The 15,887-nt window shown below is 32.3% G+C and overlaps 1 protein-coding gene across 2 annotated transcripts in view; it reads right to left on the bottom strand.

Annotated features, from left to right (window-relative positions):
* Sema3a (semaphorin 3A) overlaps positions 1 to 15,887 on the bottom strand; it is a 431,159-nt gene that overhangs the window by 329,384 nt on the left and 85,888 nt on the right. The window lies entirely within an intron of this gene.

The raw sequence follows: 15,887 nt of genomic DNA, 5'->3' as shown, positions 1-15,887 counted from the left end.
CTCCCAACCAAGTCACGAAATAAGTTTTTCTCCTATTGTAACTTCTGTAGAATGGAAGACCATGCAACATCTGCATACCAGACCTTCGTGGCTAGACAAGAACAACACAGACCATTTCCAGTTAAGATTCTCAGGGAAATTAAGTACACAGAATGGAATTCTCTAAATCAGGATGTCCATAACATGAGAGGAGCAACTGCTTCAACTGGAAACCAAGCCTTCAGTGTTTCACAACTTTATTATTATAAAGACAAAACTGCTTTTGAAGTGCTGTCCTCTGCTCAATTTCTCAGCTATGTTGTAGGATCTATGATTTCATTAATTCAATAGCCTGGAAATGCAGCTTATATTCAAATGTAGATATACCTTTCTTCCAGCCAAAACATATGTGTCCTCTTCTTTTTCCTGTGCTCTTAGTGAGAAATATTTTGCTATGGCTACATTGTTTACTATCATCATAATTTTGTATTCCATTATCACTAATATATAAGAGACACACAAAGAGTCTTTAATTTGTACATTTTTAACAAGAAAAATTCATTACATATAGGAAGCAAACACAAAACTGTTAACTTATTAATATACCAACTGCACACAGAAGGAATAGTGCATTATTTAAGGCTTAATTCATGTAGCTCACACCGATAGGAGAAACAAGGGATTGATTCCATAATATTTGGATAACGTATATAAATATGTTTTTAAAAGTCTTAATTTATAACATAGATATTTATTTATTGGATGTAAATGCTAATTAACTTTACTTCTTTGAAAATATATCTAAATATCAAATCCACAGGCAAACTTTATTCATTTAATTTCAAGAGAATACACAGCACTCTACTTTTTAACTAGACTATATTATAAGAAAATGGCCAGAACCATACAAGTTAAGTTTTAATGTAACTTTAAAAATAATTGTTTCTAAAAATGTATTTTGTTATTACCAGTGATTTAGTAGAAGTCGATTAAATGAATGTAAATTAAATTCCATAAGTAAGACCAAATCATTATGAAATCAAGAACTTAACAACATACATTTTAATGAGAAAAACGTTCAGTTTGAAAAGTTAATCATTTTTTTCATGATAAGTAAGCTTTTTACCTACCAGAAAGTGTGTTTATAAATGGATTTCAATTGAGTGATTCAGTTTTAACTGCTTTGTTTAATTTTGAATTGTCCTCAATTTAAATAAAAATAAAGAATAGAATTATTTTATTACAAATAATGATTATTAAATGATTAATATTTAGTTCTGTCAAGCCTAAACAATTATATTTAAGCTTTATAAATATGACAAGTTCTGAAATTTTAGTTTGGATGACATTCTATGGGTTATAAAACAAACTAATGAAATATTGCTGGGCAACTTTTAATAACTACATAAAGCTGTTATAGACTCAATTTTTAGTAATCGTATTTGAGAAACACACATGGAAAATTATATGACACCTTTCTTCTATTTTATGTTGACAAATTAATTCCTAAACACATTAACAAGTGCAGAATCCTTATTTTGCTAGATTTGGAAGGTGTTACATTGAAAGAGTTTATAATTGCAGAAGTATTAATATATTTCTTCTTTACCCAGATGACTTGCAGGATGTTAGGATATGTCTACAATATGTAACTTATTGTGTAGCTTACTGATAATGTACACAGGCTTCTTAAGTTAACTAAGCTTCAAATTAACTTAATGCACATTAATTAAAAAAAAAAACAAGTTCAAAAATCTATTATAAAAAGTGGAACAATGTGAATTTTAAAAAATATAATTGTATCAAGTGTTTGGAGAATTAAAATTCAGTTTAATATTTGGTTTTATGTATTTTCCCTTTTCATTTGAACAATTTAAAATATTTTATGACTTCACTTTTTTATTAAAATGTCTATCTTGGGAAATGTTTTTAACTGATTTTATTAACCTACACAGACATATTTGACACTTGCTATAAAACTGCTTGAAGTCAGTAGGAAAACAAGGTAGGAATGAGGTTAAACAGGTTATCTATCTCTCAACAGTAATGGAATGAAACTAAATTTTTCAAAACAAAACTGGAACTTGGTAGTCTTTATAATCTTTCTCACATTGAATGTAACCAACAATCAATTTTTGAGACATGAAGTAGACAAATGGGCATTCAACAAAAGTTTATAAGGAAAGAAGGACAAAAGGAAAAGAAATGACAAGAGGTATCACTATATACACAAGTGTCCGGAAGGGCAAAACAGATTACTTACAAAAATACTATTTCAGTTTATACACTATTTAACAAGATATAAAGATGGTAGAATAGACACATGAATAAAAAACATAAAACTTTTCTGCAACAAATATGAGGAATTTATATTTGTTAATATAAATTTACAAAGTTAATTTAGAAGCAATTCTTCTAATTATCACAGAGAACAAGGAGTATTTACAAAGAGAAAATCAACATAATTTCTTTTCTTGGCATGGTGGTCAAGTTACAGAGAGGAAGAAAATCTAAGACCTCCAGTTTCCTTCAGAAAACTTACTAGATTTGCCTGAATCAAGAATTCGTTGTTTCCCTAGCAGATGAATTTAATTAATTTTGAATAATTCTTGGAGATCTTACACTATGATTTTGGAATAGTTTACAATTAAATGACTTTAAAATGCTATTATTAACTAGTGTTAATTGGGTCCTGAAAGATATTAGGAACTAGCAAAAAAGCAAGGAAAAGTATAAAGAGTAATGGATATAAGCTTGGAATGATTATCTCTTAGGAAGAACTAAGGTATTCCTACAGTTTACAAAGTAGTCACGAAGAGAAACCAGAATGACTAAGTACTATTGGAGATTCTGATCCAACAGAGAGATAAATAAACTTGGAGTATGTTCTTATGAAGTGCTTAGATTGTTTGTTTCTAAAGAGAAGGGCTAATGGACTTGAGAAATGTATAAGACTTGGAAGATTTATATTGAATGGAGAAATAATACAACATAGAAACAAAGATTATACTATTCCTAAAAAGGAACAAATAAAACAAACAATATAAAAACTACAGTTATGGTGCTATGCACTTATGCAGATCAGTGTAAATATCTTTACTGAACATTGGAGTTAGGTCTTTTAATAAGAAGCAACATTGTATTCAAAGAAAATGAATAAATAGGCAACAGTAAGGAGAAGGAGTAATGCAAAATAAGAACCAAGGCAGAGCTTTTCTACTACAAATGTCTCATAACAATGAATCTCAAGACATAGATGAGGAAGTTAAGCCTTCTGGAGAAATACACTGATCAGCAAGGAAGACCCCAAGAAAACGTCCTATTGGCAAATTCATATGAACACAAATAATGCTGTCAAGAGTCAAAGTATCCATGGGTATAGGTCTGGGAGGTTAACTGAAGGCCATGCAAGAGGAGGTTCTGTTCTTCATCGTCATCGCTTTATTTGCAAAGGATTTTGGCACTAGATTCTGTTTTCTCCCACTTCTATGATAGTTCTTTGATTTACTGAAAATAGCTCAATTTTTCTTGTTTTTACAGTTTTTTTTTTTTCTTTCAGTGTTAAGGTTAAACCCAGGGCCTTGTGAATGTTAGACAAGTGTTTTTCTAATAAACTACACCCCCCAAAATCATTTTTTGTTTTATAATTATACTAAGAAAGCTTTAATGTTGTTCATACAATTTTGTATGGTATACTTAGTGGAGAAGAACGAAATATTTACAAACAATCTCTTGAGGTTAAAAACTCTTATCATGATTAAATAATGGAATGATTTTTATTAAATTATTTCATCTCTCTAAAACTTAGCTGTCATATAGTGACAATAACAGTACTTTCCTCACAGTGGTAGTGAAAGAACTGAAAGAAAAATTCTCAATTACAAACACTTAATAAATGTTCAGCCAATGTTAATTTAATATCATTATTTCAGGATTTGATAATAACAAAATTGTTAGATATATTTGAGAACTTGTTCTAACATCATTAGTGAGATCCAGCACACTATATGAGGATGCGACATAATAATTTGGATGATGGTCACCAAGGACAAACATGTCCCTACATGATCATTCTTATTGTATTTTCTAATTTTAGATTTTAGTTATGGCTTTTAAAAAATGTCTTTTTTAAAGTATCTTTATTTTATTTATTTATTTTTATGTGGTACTGAGAATTGAACCCAGGGCCTCGAAAGTGCTCGCGAGCACTCTTCAGCCAAGCCACAACCCCAGCCCTTAGTTATGGCTTTTTGTAAAACTTTACACCTTTGCGGTTTCACCTGGTTCTGCACATTAAATCCTATTTTATATTGACAATAAAATTGTTAACTATTGATATTTACATATCTAAATGAGAGTGAGCATTTTCACTGTTAATTTTATATTGCCATCAACTAACTTTGACTTACTTATTTTTTGATGTTAGGAATGCCTAACAGTATAACACATTAAAGATGCAACTGTAGTTCAAACAACCAGCATATAGAAGCTGTAGTACGTGAATTGGACTCAGAGTTACTTGAGGGCAATGATTGGGCTCTGTCTAGAGCCTTGCACTGTGCCTGATGGAGTGGTAATTATTCATTCATTAATTCAGCTATGGAAACAGGTTACAGTTCTAATGAATGAGAAGAATATGAGACTGTTACAAAGTAAACTGCAGTGTGGGACTGTTCCACTGAGCAAGAAGTTGGAGGAAGGAAATAGATGATGTGTTCTGACACAGATCACCAAGCTGCCTCAGAAGCCAAACAAAGTAGCAATGGGAGAGTCAGTCTATGGACATCTGCTGAAAATCTCCTTCGGCAAAGTCACATCATCTGACAAATTTCTGACACATGTTATTGAAAATTCCATTCATCAAAGATAAAGGAAATGAATTATTTGGGAAACAGCTTTTCTGGACCTAATTCTAACCAACAAAGAATTGATTCATTAAGTGAGAGAAATCTGAATCCTGGAAGAAAATAGTTTAGTGGCCTGAAATTCCATAATAGGCCAGACTGGATAATCATTGTTTTCATTATTATACATTTGGAGCTATACATTCACATCCTGAGATAATCATTGATACATTTTTGGTACATTTTCTTCCAGTCCTTAAAAAACAAATAATCAAACAAAAACCTTAGCAGCTTTATTTAGATCAATTCCCAGTCATTTAAAAGTATATCAATAAATATTTTAATTGACTACATGAACCATGTAATTTTATAATTTTTGTATTCAAATTTACAACATAAATATGCTTCCATTTAATTATATGTGATTAACCTAAAATAAATGGATGCTTAGCAATAAGCTTTAGGGTTTAGAGAAAATTGTGACTGTCATTTCCACACCAATTTCATTTCTTCTTACATATACTACAGCAATACTGTTTTTATGACATTGGTATCAATCCCAGCTATGGTAAGGCCCTGAGTGATTTAGTATAATGTTTCTCAGAATATGATCCGATCATGGGAGGCCAAATCTTCCTCAAAAACTTTTCTAGGGCTGTACAAGGTCAAATCAATATTAGGAAACAGTCTGCCTCTTTCACTCTCATTCTCTGGTATGTGTGCAGAGCAGCTTTCCCTGAGGATGCAGATGGATGTTGTCACCACAACTTTAACACAGAGCCAGGTCTGAAGAGGTATCCTCTGAGCAAGATATTAAGGACTTGCACCAAAATAGGAACCAACGTTATTTCCTTACTTGCTGGTTTTGCTTTAAAAATGAATTCTCTTCTGTCTTTTTTTTTTTTTCCAGTACTGGAGAGTGAACCCAGCATCACTTTACCACTGAGTTACAACCCCACCCCTTTTAAATTTTATTTTGAGTCAGGATCTTGTTAAGTTGCTGAGGATGGCCTTCAGCTCTGATTCTTCTCCCTCAGCCTCTCAAGTTGCTGGAATTACAGGCCTAAACCCCTGGTGTCTGGCTTGAAAGAATATTTTCATTTTAATATGCATTAATGTTAACAAATAAAATAAAAACATTTTTAAATATTTGGTTTAATTTCTATTACAGAAAGACTGATAGATTCATACAAAACCTTTTAGAATTTGACTGTGAAGAATTTTTAAGAATTAAAGGACATCCTAAAACAAATGTCTTATATGTTAATATAATCCTTTATCATATTGCCTGAAAACACCCTCTCTTATTTTGTAGGAAGACATTGGTTTAAAAGAACTATAGAGACATAAACATATAAATACCTGTTTCAAATAAAAACTTAAAGTTTTGTATCTGATACTTGTTTTATTGTTTTTCACAATAACTGTTCATTCAAGCTTTGAATTCCATGGCCCTTTTGGATTAGAGCTATATTTATTTTTCTAATGTTTTAATCATTTTAATTTTTATACTTAATTATTTCAGGCACAAATATTATTGTATGGATTAAGAAAATAAGTACTTTATTACCCTAATATATTTTGTTATGTGACATAAAAACTCAAAGAATTTATACTCTTTCCAAATAACCAAAATATTTATTTCTATTACTGTGCTGTTAATATTACTATTTTTGAGTAATAACTATAGGTCAGAGGCAAATTCAGTATATAAAAAAGGGATGGCCATATGCCTATGGCCCCATTGACTCAGGGAAGGCTGAGGCAGGGGGATTGCAAGTGTGAGGCTAACCTGGGTAACTTAGCAAAAGCCATGTTAAGAATTTTAAAAAATAAAAAAGGGCTGGGAAGATAGCTCCGTGGTGCAATGCCCCTGGGTTCCATTCCAGTACAAAAAAAAGAAGAAAGGGAAAGAAAAGGAATGAGGAAAAAATGAAAATAAAACAGAAAATGGGAACAAAAAGAATCAAGAGTGACTTTTAGAACCAAAGAAGTTAGTAAATTGAGACTAAAGTCTACAGGTCAGGCAAGCCCTGAGGACACAGAGAGACTGAGGAGTGAAGAAAAAAGAACAAGGATGGGGGGGGGGGAGTAGAACTGTAGAGTTGTTTGCATTCTTTTAACCACAAGAATGAGGGCAGTAAAAAACACAGAATTCATTTGACCAAATAGAGTTACAAGTCTTGATCAAAGCTCTACTCCCAGCTGCCCAGCAAAGCAAACCCTCTCCTACAATTATCTTGTGGCTACAGCACTATAAAGGGAATAAAAGGCACATGACAAATCATAATAATTAGAAGTAGCAACAAATTGATACAGGCAATTCAACTCTGCATGGAGAATTAAGAGGTGTTTGGGTGGAATTTGCTCCACAGGAAAACATGACATCATGCCAAGTACAAATACATAAGAAAGTCTCATGTTAGGAAGGAAACCCCACATATATCAAGAGCTTGGAATCAGAAAAGTACTCTTTTGCTTCCCTATGGTTCAGAATAGTCTAGGTATGATGGCATTTGGTTTGTGCTTTCTGCATTTATTATCATCATGCTCCACTTTATACTTGAAATAGATATGGAAAGAATTTAAGTAATTTTCTCAATGTCACAGAGCTTAAATTCATGATTCAAACCTGTTTTAGCCTCCAGAAGTTATTCCTAAGTCAATCCCTCACATTTGTAAAGGTTTTTCTTTCCCAAACTGAATTTTAGTATATCTTTTATTCATTCCATGGATATGCTTATTGAGTTTTTAAAATATCTTTGTTTATTAATTTATTTTTATGTAGTGCTGATGATGGAACCCAGTGCCCTATACATGTAAGGCAAGCACTTTACAACTGAGCTACAATCCAAGCCCATGCACACTTTTATATGGTAACTTCTAGTTGTTCCATATTACCTTCTGTGACTTTGATGTGGTTTGTGCCCCAAAGGTCCATGTGTGGAGGCTTGGTGCTCAGTGTAGTGGTATTGAAAAGGTGAGAACCTTCAAGTGTGGGGCCCAGTGGGTGGGCTTTGTATTACTGGGTGTGCTATCATTGGAAGGGAATAGTAGTCTTCCATGTTGAATTTTAATGAGAGCAAATTATTATATAAGCCTGAACCTTAGAGTAGTTTTGATTTGCCTTTCTCTACTAGAGATGTTGAACATTTTTTCATATATTTGTTGATCAAATGTATTATCTGCTTCTGAGAAATGTTTGTTCAGCTCCTTATCTCATTTGTTGATTAGATTTTTTTTGTTGTTTTATTGTTTTTTTTTTTTTTTTTTGGTGTTACGTTTTTTTGAGTTCTTTATATATCCTGGAGATAGTTCTCTATCTGACATGCTTGTGGCAAAAAATTTGCTCCCACAATGTAGGCTCTCTCTTCACCTCATTGATTATTTCTTTGGTGAGAAGAAGAATTTTAGTTTGAGCCTATTCCATTTAACTCTTGATTTTATTTCTTGCTACTTTAAGATTTCATCTCACTCCAGTCAGAGTGGCAGATATTAAAAATACAGACAGCAATAGATGTTGGCCAGGATGTGGGGGGAAAGGCACACACATACGTTGCTGGTGGGACTGCAAATTGGTGCAACCAATCTGGAAAGCAGATGGAGATTCCTTAGAAAACTTGGAATGAAACCACCATTTGAACCAGCTACCCCACTTGTTAGTCTATACCCAAAGGACTTAAAATCAGCATACTATAGTAACGCAGCCACATCAATATTTATAGCAGCTCAATTCACAATAGCTAAACTGTGGAAGCAACCTAGATGCCCTTCAATAGATAAATGGATAAAGAAACTGTGGTTTAATATATATATATATATATATAATATATATATATTTATAATATATTATAAATATATATATATTAAAAAATGTGTGTATGTATGTATGTATATATTTATATTCCATTGTGTGTGTATATATACATATATACACACACAATGGAATATTGCTGAGCATTAAAAGAGAATAAAATTATGGCATCACAGGTAAATGGATGCAGTTGGAGAATATTGGGCTAAGTGAAGTAAGCCAATCCACAAAAACTAAAGGCTGAATGTTCTTTCTGATACATGGATACTGATTCATTAAGAAGGGGACATGGGAAAAATGGAGAAGATTTGATTGGGCAAAGGGGAGGGAGGGGGCATGGGAGCAGGAAAGGTGGTGGAATGAGATGGACATCATTACCCCATTACCCTATGTACATTTATGACTGCACATATGGCACGACACTACAATGTGTACAAGCAGAGAAATGAAAATTTGTGCTGCAATTGTGTACAATGAATTAAAATGCATTCTGCTGTCATATATACCTAATTAAAATAAATTAATTATTTTTTTAAAAAATCCCTGAACTTAACCCTTGAGTTTTTCTGTTTCCTATCTTGGGATATGATTTCTTTCTCTCCCAGCTTCTCCCCACATCACTATCTGCAATTATATGATTTAGCCAACAGGATCCAACTAGAACTATGCCCTTGAATCTCCAAAAATCTGGGCCACTTAACCTAATCTCTTTTCTTTAGAATGTTAGTCTTTCTCAGATATTTTGTCATAATTCATTGTATTACATTCTAAAATAGGTTCACCTTATTTTTCTACAATAACTTCAGAAGCACTTTGACTTTATTCTTAAATAAATATATATTCAGCATATTTCAATTACAACCAAATTCAAACAGTATTCTATCATTGAGAACTATGTAGACATTATAAAATATTTCTCTAAAAGTTTTATAATTTTTTAAGAGAATGAATAAATAACACATCTATAAGCAGTAACATTAATTTGGCTCATTTTAAAATATTTTAAGTTGGATAAAATGATAATATTAACATTGTCATTTAAATTTGAGTAAATAAACATAATTATAAAAATTCTAACTAAAAGAATTAGAGACACCTCCGTTCAAGTAAATGATTTAGATATTATCCTTCACAACCAGATATAGCTCAGTTGGTAGGGTGCTTGCCTTGCATGCACAAAGCCATGGGTTCAATCCCCAGTACCACAAAAACAAAACAAACAAACAAAAAGAATTAATAGCTTACTCATGGTTTTGGAGATCCTTCCTTTGAAGTATCATAGACAGATAGCTCATTCTTTTAAAATAAGCAAAAACCTCAGAGATTCTTTCCCTTATATGTTATAAGGGAAATTATTCTCCCTCAATTTTTGACTTCAATGTACCCTGTGATCTAATTTGATGAGTGAGCCAAAGAAGTATGTTGTAGAGTTTCATCTATAAAAATCTACTGTGAACCCAACAGCCACCCAGATGAAGTAGGCCCATGGAATATTCTTTCAACTAATATAGAAATATATCACTTTATTATAAAGCTGAAAATCCAGGGAAGAAATTTTAAAAAACTAAAAACAATAATTTTTATGGGTGATAAACAGTTCAAGAGTATAATCTAAAATGGTAAGTAATAATGGCATGATCAATAATCTTTTACAAATACAATAATTCCCCCATTTTTGTACTCTGTTACGATCAGTCATGTTTCTGAGAAAACTGCCACAGCAGAAAATGAATCCTTGCTGTCTAGTTATCCACTCAACCTTGACTCTGTAGATTATGACCATGGTTTAAACCCAATAAAGCAAAAAACATGGACCACATATTCTTTTGGCCTCAATAGGTGCATTCTAAGGCAGCATTACCTAAAGCTCCCACAGGAGATTCATTCAGTTCATCTATGAACAACAGCTGAGAAAAGGCCTAGCTCAGCACTAAATCCCCTTGTCATTTTCTGCAGCACTTTAATGTAATGGTCATATTAGTAAGTAAATTGCTATTCCCAAACCAACCATAAGAAAAGAGTAGTTCAAATTTAGGAACTTAGTTATGCGCAGTTTTTCATTGTGCTCTCACTTGATTTTGTAGACAAGAAACTTGAGAATTTGTTCTAAACAATTCAAAGTTCTAATAATTAACATATAACTCATTTAATCTTAAGAATTCAAATTTAGTTTTTGAACAAACTGAGGTTCTTGGAATTTTGCAAATTGCCCAGGGTATTGATAATGTCTCTGTGAAATACAATTGTGAATCTTCTAACCCTGATCTTTTCTATTTCTCTCCATTTGACTGTGGCTTCACAGGATAGATCAAGTAATAGCCAATATTCCTTTAGAAATTTGGGATGAAGTGGAATTAAGAAACTTTCTAATAACAAATGAATCTATATGTTATGTATGTAACCATCAACTATGGATATATTTCCATAATTCGTTCTCTATCTTTAATTTCCCATCCTAAAGAAGCAGGCCAATTAATGCTACTTGGTTCATTTCAGGTTATATAAAATTGCTTTTAAAGGAAATATTCTTACACTGTGTCTGTGAACCTTATAAACTGTTCAATATAATTTGTGTCTAGGTTTTTAAGAATCCTAAAAGGTATTTAAAGAGCTAAAGTATGTGAATAATTGAAACAAATCTTCAAAAAAAAATAACTGTCAAATAATAGCATAATAATAACTGTCCAAAACTTCTCTGGATATTTGAAATGTAGATTGGCTACAGATGCTCAGATGACATGGTGATCTAGTCTAGTTATATTTAGTTCTTCTATTTATTTCAGAGAAGAATAGATATGAGTTGGGGCTTAGTAAGAGTCTATGGTATACACAGGATGTGTGGAAAGGAAATATTCTGGATAGGAAAAGTACAATGCAGAAAGGTATGTGAGTGAGAGAGGATGAGGCACATTTAGAATAATGAGTGAAATATTCATATGCATGTAGAAAGCCATGAAGGTTGGAAATGAGGACTGAAATCAAACTATGAAAAATTTTAGAGAGTAAGCTAAAGAAATTGTATTTAATTCTTTGGGAATCTGAAAGTTTCTTAGCCAAATCTATAATTTTGTTTCTTAAAAGGATCTCAAAATCTTAGGTTTATAAGATATTGGGCTTTCTGAGCAATGCATTTATTAAATGAATAGTAATTTTACATATACCCTATTCTAAGCACAAAAGTTAAAAAAAAATAACTAAGGTAGATTTAATGCTCCCCCAGAAGTTGTAAATATAGCATAAAATATCTAAGCTTACTTTATAATAACCCACAGTACTCTTAAAAGTAGTTTATAAAATCAAAATAGCTATTTTTTATTCATGACTGTAAGAACAGTGTACAAATTAATTCACTGTATATGTGGATTTTACTCACCAGAACAGTGACCTTCTAACCAGGACCTAGTAATTTTTCATGATATGTAATCCCTTTTCTGTGTCAACCCAATAGAAAGTGACCTGCATGTCAAAACCATTTATGGATATAAATCATTGTCATCTGTAGGCGAGTTGCAATTAAAAGCATGTAATTTATCTTTGTAATGAGAGTTACAAGGATAAAATTCACTTTAAAAATCAAGGCAGCTATTTTATTCATCTCTTAAAAATCATATCAGTAGGTCAGAATTATTGTTTGGGTACGAGGGATTGAACTCAGGGGCACTTGACCCCTGAGCCATGTCCCCAGCCCTGTTTTGAATATTATTTAGAGACAGGATCTCACTGAGTTGTTTAGTACCTCACTTTTGTTGAGGTTGGCTTTGAACTCACAATCCTCCTGCTTCAGCCTCCCAAGCTGTTGGAATTACAGGCATGTGCCACCACTCCTGGCTAGATTTTATATTTATAAAATATAATTCAGTATAGATTTTCTTTCAAATATTTTTTTATTTATAGTTTTTTAAAATAGCTTTCATTTTTTAAAGTTAATATGTCTTTCAAATATTAAACCAGCCCTATAACTTCAGATACAATTAGAGTACAGTTAATTTATCACATTGAGAATATTATTACTGTTTTGACTGAAAACAGTAATGTCATTTTGTCATAATTGAATTAAAATAGAGATCATGAATAAAGAAATGGACTTATAAAATACACAAACCTGTATTTGGAGTCCAGGCAAAAAGAAAAACCAACTCAAATCCAAACATTTTACTAGTTTAGTATGCTAGAAACATTTTTTAGAAAAAATGTATTTTAATATCCTGTATTCTATAAAGACTTATTTTAAGGGGATTTTTACCAAATGTGCATTATCATCTTTCTTTGGAATCAAGTAGAAAAATTATTTTTATTCAATCCAGAAGTGAATACTGTGCTGTTGAAAGTGACTCTGGTGTTTAAGGTACTTTGTTCATCAATTTCATGACCCCAGGTGACAAAAATGAAGACAATAATACTTATCATTATTTCATGGAATAAACTGAAATACTGAGAAGCTGCAGAGGTGGGATAAAAGAGCCTTGTCTTTCAAAACTTAGATTAGGCAGTCTTTTTAAGAAATATCCTACTTAATACCTTAATTATGTAGACCAGAAGAGACAATAAATTTTTTTCTAGCATATGAAAATGTCAATTTATTCATTCAAAACATAGAGCTTGAGCATCTAGTATATGCCAGGTAGTAATCTAATTGTTGTAGATAAAATGGTGAGCAGCAACAACAGAAAAGACACTTCATTCACAGATTTGACATTCTTTTTAAGTGATGACTGATACTAAACAAATGACCAAATAAACTTCACATACAATACTAAGTAGTGATTGGCATTGTGATGACAATATGGAGTGAGTGGGCTGGATGATGCAGAAATATTTCCTATAGGCTGGTCAGGGAAGACTTGTCTAAGGACATGGTGAGGTGTGATAGGAGGTGAGATGTGAGCAAGGCTGATGTGTAGTAGAACATTTCCTGTCATGTTCAAGGAGCAACAAAGAGGCAGGCAGTTGTGGTAGAGAGTCAGCAAGAGGAGTGGTCAAAATACAGAGGTTACAAAAAGGAATTGTTTGGATTTTATCTCAAATAGTAAGATAGCATTTTATTAGTTATGATCACCTTTATTATTCACAATTGGGGATTAGGACTCAGAGACTGCCTTTAGAAAATTGTAAAAATTTACAAACTTAGCCCCATTTATATCTCATTATTTTAGTTAATTAATTCTATCTTCACTAACAGAAAATAACAAGTTCTATCACTGCTCTGTAAATTGGTGATTTTATAATAAGTAATTGGTAACATAGTATTTTTGTGAGCTTTTCCATCACTGTGACCAAAATACCTGATAAGAACAACTTGGAGAAAGAAATATCTATTTGTGGTTCACAGTTTCAGAGGCCTTATCTCATTGATAGCTAGTCTGTTGCTCTAGGCCCCAGGTGAGGCAGTGCAGATCATGATAGGGTCAGGAAGCAGAGATAAAGAGAAGAGTCCATAGGGAAGATGCACCCTTCTAGGGCATGTCCCCAGTGACTTACCCCATCCAGTCATGCTCCACCTTCCTATAGTTACCAACCAGGCAGTATCTTCAAACTAGGAATCTACACAGGGACCAACCACATTACCCCTTAGCATTTTGATATTAATAAAGGAATTTTAAAGGGACATTTCTCCCTTAAACCCAAACATAGAATATTACTTTTTCAGATGATGAAAGATCAACAGTCTGAATTGATTTCACAATGCTGCTTGGTTAAGGCTGAACTTGATATTTAAAGGATTCCTAAATTTTGGTCAAGTTGAAAAGCCATCTCAGGTGGGAAAGGTAATTGAAAGAACAAAGGTGAGGATGTATACTGCCCATGGAAGGGTGGGTATCATGAATAGGGTGGTTTGATTGAAGCACAGAATCTTAGGGATTTAAGTAGAAGATAACCTTATATAAGTAGTTTATAGTCTAATTTCAGAGAAACTGGAATGGCAAGATGAGGCAGTAGTAACTTATTTTTAGGCAAAGGAAGATGATGCCAATTTTGAGTTTAAACATGCCAGATAAGAGGTGTGTTTAGGAATGTATGAAGATTAGATGAATAATATATGTGAAGAACATTTCACAAACTTCTCCACGTGGTAGTTTGCATGTTCCATACCTCCAAAACCTCAGAAATGTGTGTATAACAGACCAATATCTTATATTCCAAAGTGTAAAATCTACCAGATTTTCATGGTTCAAGAGATCTCCTAAATAAAATATGGAGTACTTATGGAAATCATAAATAAACTATAATTTTTGTATAAGATAGAGAATATAGGCCTTAAATATAATTAAAAATTATTAAAAAGAAAAATAAACCTATTTCTTTGTGGAATTTTTTAGCCAAGTGTCACCCATAGCTTGCCTTATTTTCTCAATTCTCCCTTTCCATTGTAGATACTTTTATTTTAAGGTATTAAATAACATATCATTTTATTTAGGCATATAATATATAAGTGGAGATATATACATATTTTGCCATATACATGTACACAAAACCATGTAACTGTTATGTATATTCCATTACTTGTACTAAGACAAGGCATAAAATCAGGAAACAATTATTATTTGAATTTGGATATACATCCATATACAACAATACCTCCATATACATGCTCATTTTATAGGAGAGAAATGGATTCATAGATACAAAGTTGTAGGACATGAAGTTTCTTTAGTTGATAAAAGAAGAGACACACAAAAAAAGACTATATAAACTGCAAGCTAATGTATCATTCTCCTAGGCAGAAGTACAGCGTCCCAGTTTCCCCAAATTTCTCCATGGTAACAATAGCAATAAGCTATACTACCTAAACAGGTGAAAGATAAATAGAGTTGGTAGATACGTAGGAAGGTAGAGAGATGGATGGATAGTTAGAGACAGATGATAGGTTTAAATACATATGGGAGGTACATAAGTACAAGTTACATTTTACATGTGTATATATCCTATTACACACACATGCACACGTATATACATATTATCGCAAATAACTGTCTTTCATAGGTTTCCAAATTTGCTGTTTTTACAGGGGAATTATGAAGTGGTGCCTGGTAGAAACTCTTTCCACTAATATTTTCTTCCCTTCTCATCTCATCCATTCAGAAACTTGTTACAGAATTATATATGCCATCTATGCCATCATTGTTAATGTTATTGTTGGGCAATGTATAACATGTCCCAGAGAATTTTATTTATGCCATGGAATTTGGGAGACAGAGATAGATGAGATATTTAGGGCAAACAGAATTTGAACAATTATCTTTAAATTTTTT

Source organism: Ictidomys tridecemlineatus, chromosome 2 (assembly GCF_052094955.1).
Source record: "Ictidomys tridecemlineatus isolate mIctTri1 chromosome 2, mIctTri1.hap1, whole genome shotgun sequence".
Lineage (NCBI taxonomy): Eukaryota > Metazoa > Chordata > Mammalia > Rodentia > Sciuridae > Ictidomys > Ictidomys tridecemlineatus.
This window is presented reverse-complemented; position numbering and strand designations above follow the sequence as displayed.